General features: G+C 46.0%; 1 pseudogene; it reads left to right on the forward strand.

The window, feature by feature from the left end:
- Nucleotides 1-220: 220 nt before the first annotated feature.
- Nucleotides 221-4,284, forward strand: LOC125398772 (cell adhesion molecule CEACAM15-like; annotated as a pseudogene).
- Nucleotides 4,285-5,283: the final 999 nt, after the last annotated feature.

The following is a 5,283-nucleotide window of genomic DNA, read 5'->3' on the forward strand; positions in this document are numbered from 1 at the left end:
ATTAACACCTCTTTCCTACGCTGACCTCCCAAATTACAAAGAAGGAGCAGAGTGACATTAGCATATCCTGACCCTTTGTTTAGGATGGCATCAGTTTGTCTGGAAAGGCTAGGTGACCACCTTCTGTGTGGCAGGTGCAAACTGGCCTGGAATTCTGGCTGCCATACAATGTAGAAATATGGGCCTGCATATTTTGGCCCTACACTGGCTCTCATCCGCTATGGCGCTAAGAAATACTAAAGAAATGTGGTTCTCTGCTGCCGAAGGGGTGAAGGGTCTTCTCTGCGTTCCTAATCAGGCAGAGAACCTACTTTCCTTCCACTGGTACAAAGGGCAAGATGTAAACAGAGATTTTACAATCGCCCATTATGAAAAGGCCATGGATTTACTTAAACTTGGGAATAAAACCTGCAGCAGGGAAGAAATATCTAAGGATGACTCCATGATGATCCAGAATGTCAACCAGGAAGACACAGGGATCTGCACCCTAGAAAGCTTGGGAACACATAATCTCTAAGAAGTAATACATGCCCACCTCCAAGTGTACAGTAAGTGACTCTGACCTGTAGGTGCTGGGCAGGGAGTCATTCCTCTTCACACACAGGAGTGTCAGGGTTGCCCTGTGCCTACCTCCCCAAATCTACCCTGAAGAGGGGAGAACGCGCAGTGGGTAACTCGGCTAACGGCAGAAGACTCAGCCAATGCTCTCAGAGCTGTCATTATGAATGCCGTGCAGAGATGGACCCTGAGAGACTCAGGCTGGTCATGGTTGAGGAGAACATGAGATCCTCAGACAGATGTGAGCACCAAGAAGCCCCAACTTCAGACCTCTGTCCCAGACTCCACCCCAGATGACCTTAGGAACCTTGTCTCCAGGACTGGGATTGGAATTTCTGTTGAGAGGGCACAAGGCTTTATTGGCACGTGTAAACAGCTAGCCCACCACTATGACAGTCATATATAAGCTTGGTCTCCTGGGCATCTCCTTCTGCCATGTCTCAACTTGAGGAGCAGAGCTGAATGGGTGCCCAGGCCATCAGCAAGCTGTTCTCATAGGTTTGCAGGTACTCATGGCAACTGTTTATCACCAGGGGTCCATCCTAGAGGAGTGTCATAGCTAGGCAAACGTAATAGACTCCCCATCCCAAGGTCAGGTCCTTATTTAAGCTTGCTTAACTTACAGACACGGCAATGATCACTCACCGTGTGTCTTATTATAGAGAAACAGAGACCCAGGAAACACATTGGCTGACTCAGGATCACACAGGTGGAAGGATTGCAAGCACAAGATGTCTGGTGTAGCCCAGGCCCTAAATTCCCCACTGAAAAGGTCTTTTTAGGTGCCTGTGGATCAGAGAGGGGCTGGCTGAGATCTCTGTAGCTGAATCTCTCATTTGGTCTCTTCTGTTTCTTCACAGAGATTGGGACTCAGCCCACCATCCCGGTCAACCACACTCTAGTGAAAGACAGAATGCTGCAGTCCTCACCTGCATGTCACCTGTTGCCGGAGTTGACATCAGTTGGCTCTTTAACAGCAAGCCCCTGGATTTCAACAGTAGGATGTCACTGTTCCCTGAAAAGCACAGGCTCACCGTAGCTCCGCTCAGACTGGAGGATGCAGGAGAGTATCTATGTGTGGTCTCCAACTCCTTCAGTTCCGAGAAGAGTAACCCCGTCCACTTGTTCTTGTTCAGTGCATGACCTTTCCTCCCTTCTTTCATCGCAGTCAGGAGGTTTCTGTCTCACCTGTGTGCAAAGTGGATAAAGGTTCTAGGGAGAAGATGGTCTGTGCTGACAACGGGACAGCCAGCATGGTGACAGCTACCTACAATCCCCAAATAAAGCACAAGTCAGGAGGAATGTCATTCCAGTCCAGTTACACGTGAGGTGGTGATTTAAAACACCAGGGGCCTGGTGGTGGCACACACCTATAATCCCAGCACTTGGGAGCCAGAGGCAGGCGGATCTCAGTGAGTTCATGACCAGCCTGGTCTACAGAGTGAGTTCCAGGACAGCCAGGTCCACACAGAGAAACCTATCTTGAAAAACCATTGAAAAAAAAAAAAGACATCAGTATAGGAACAGAATTCAATATAGGGGTCAAAATTGCAAAGGGTTTAAGATAGACTTAGGTGCTGGATTGGATACAAGCCCTGCCCTTAGAACCCATGGGAAACAGAGTTCAGGCACTCCCTCTACACCAAAGGCGCTGCAGGTCTTCAAAAGTCCACTGTTAAAATGTACAGTGATTGCGCAGAGCTAAACACACCCTCTCATACGTTCAAGTTCTCTCTCATATCAAATGCCAATGCTGCTAGACATGAGTCATCCATGTGAAGTTGGAATGCTAAGGGGAGCTTGGACAGGACATGTTTCACATGTAAAATTACTGCGCCAGCACGGTCTGGAACCACGAGTCTCGGCGGAGGGTGTCCAGGTTGAATGAAATCCACAGAGCACGAGGTTGAGGTGAAACAGCAGCTCGTTTATTGTTCTGCTGGGGCTAGCTTTTATACCATGGCACCAAATGGGGAAGGGGCTGCGAAGGGACTGTCACCTGACCCAAGGAGGAACTCTTACCTGACCCCAGTAGGGGTCAAGGACTGATCACATGCACTCCACCTTCACCTGTCCCCAGTAGGGACAGTCACCTGACCCTGGCAGGGATCAAGGAATAATCACGTGCACTCAAACTTCCTCATCCAACTCCAGGAGCAGAGGGAAGTTAAGGTTCTTTGCAGATAAGCACCTCAAATGGGGGCAGGGAAATATAACTCGGGGTAGCAATTCCCACATAAAATGCCTTTGAGCAGTTCTGGTCTGCAGACACTTTCATCCACATACATAAACTCATGGGTGAGAGGAGGGCGTTGGCTGAGCTTACTGCCCAAGGATGCCTTTACAGCGAGATCTTGCCCAAGATCCTGTTTTGTCTTTTTTTTTCTCCCAAGACAAGGTTTCTCTGTAGCTTTGGTGCTTGTCCTAGAACTAGCTCTTGTAGACCAGGCTGGCCTCAAACTCAAAGAGATCCTCCTGCCTCTGCCTCCCGAGTGTTGGGATTAAAGGCATGCACCACCACCGCCCAGCTCCTGCTTTGTCTTAACAGTCCCTGGTGTGGTAGGTTACATTTATAAGACTGATTATTATTTTGACCATTTTGAAGCAAAGAGTTCATTGGCATCCAGCACACTCATGTAGTTGTGTATGAAAGAACTCTAGCCAGCCCAAGCAAGGCCAGCATGGCTCTGGAAGGCCTTGCCCTTCTCCCCCATCCCCCTAAAGTCGATCACATTTCTAAAGCTAGTCATCAGGGTGTAGTCCCTTATTTGACCACTTCTTCCTGCTGAGACTGATTTCCAAGGTCCAGCTATCAAAGTATTGAAGTTCAGCAATCAAAAGTCCCCTTTTGCTCAACTAATTAACATGCCTAATTAAAATTAAACATCTCATCCTAACATGGTGTTTTCCCTTGTACCTTTATAAACCACCATTTGCCTGTGTGCTAAGTCTCTATCCAGAGGCAGTCCTTTGTCGTGCCCCCTCCATCCCCAGGAAAAATACCCCTCCCCCCTCCCTTGTTCCCTTCCCCTTCTCCCTCATCTTCTATCTCCTATCTTTGTCTTTTATTCCCTGTCCTCTTTCCCTCTGGGGCAAATAAATTTCCTTTGTGCTGAGAACTTGGTTTTGGGGCGTCATGAGCAGACTTTGAGGTTCCCTGTAGTGTAAGCATGAATATTGTTTATTTACAAATATTCTAGACCTGTTCTGTTCCCTCAAGATCCATGTAACTGACCAATATGCTACTTTATGTCCCTATGTGTATGACAAAAACGAACCTAATTGTTCATGGTTAGTATCAGTGCAGAGAAACACATCTCACCCAAGTCTGTTCCTTTGTTTTTACAGAGTTTGCTCATTAGTCTGACAACTTTTTGTGAAATCTTTTGGACCTTCTACAGACAAGTTCATGCCATCTACATTAGTATTTCCTGGCCTCAAAGTAGTAGATAAGTATTACAGATACAACATACATATAATACACTTTGCTAATTGTGGAATTTTTGTTATTCTGAAACACAGATAGCAGTGTTGTCAGAGACTGCTAGTTCATTTCCCAACTGTCCTGACTCAAAATAATCACACAGAAACTATATTATTTGCAAAGCTGTTTGGCCAATAGCTTAAGCTTGTTTCTGGCTAACTCTTCCATCTTAAATTAACCCATTTCTATTAATCTGTGTATCACCACGTGGCTGTGGCTTACCGGCAAGGTTCCAGTGGGTTCCGGAGGAGGCATCTGTCTCCTGAGGGTAGCTACAAGGCTTCTCTCTGACTCTGCCTGCTCTCTCTCTATATCTCTTCCAGCCTGGCTATGTTCTGTTAAGCCATTGGCTGAAAGCAGCTTCTTTATTGACCAATGGCAATAAAGCATATTCACAGCATATAGCAGTGTTTCAATTTTCACTTCTTATTAATATCAATCCATTTCATTATCAAGTTCATCTAGTTAAAAGAGGTCAATATTAGTGATTGGTCAAAAACCGACTTTCAGTGGAACTGACTTTTCCATACTGTTTATTTATATTCACTCTGTCTTTATTCACTCCTTTCAATATGTGCTAGAGGGCATGGGGTGCTTTTTTTCCCTTGGAGATAGTGGTGATGGGGTTCTCACATTATTGCTTTAAGGACTTAATGTAAGAATCAAGGGCCCCTTTAACAAAAATCTGCACACAGAGGGACTGTTTCACAGGTCTTAGCTATAATTGTGAGCACCATTAGTATTAGAATTGAAGTCAGCAGCTGGGTGGCTCTGTGATTGTTATGTTCAGTCCATGGGGACCCCAAAAGACCACCAGAGAGACTGACTCACTGAAATGCAAAAGCAAGGTTTGTTGTGTACGCATTACAAGCTGCGGGGACTTCCTAGGTGCAGCAGCAAGAGGAGGTACCCCGCCCTTCTAGAGGGCATTATTTCAAGGCAACATCCAGAAAAGTTAAATTAGCAGGATGTATCTACTAGCATGTGATCCTGTCTACAATGGTTGGAAGTTGGAATGTTAGAAATTTCCTTTGGATGGTCTGCTCCTGGGTGGTGCCTGGGTAGTCTCAGTTTGTGGCCTTTCTTGCAACCAGGTATTGCCTTATAGAAAACTCCTGAAACCCAGGCATCTATTGAGCTTCTCATGCTGGGTCCTACACTGATAAACCACACAAATTTTAGTAAGATTTTTAATCCCATTCTAAACCTCCGTTTTTCATCTTAATATAGACATGATATCC

The sequence above is a fragment of the Myodes glareolus genome, chromosome 1, assembly GCF_982192425.1.
Source record: "Myodes glareolus chromosome 1, mMyoGla1.1, whole genome shotgun sequence".
NCBI classification, from domain to species: domain Eukaryota; kingdom Metazoa; phylum Chordata; class Mammalia; order Rodentia; family Cricetidae; genus Myodes; species Myodes glareolus.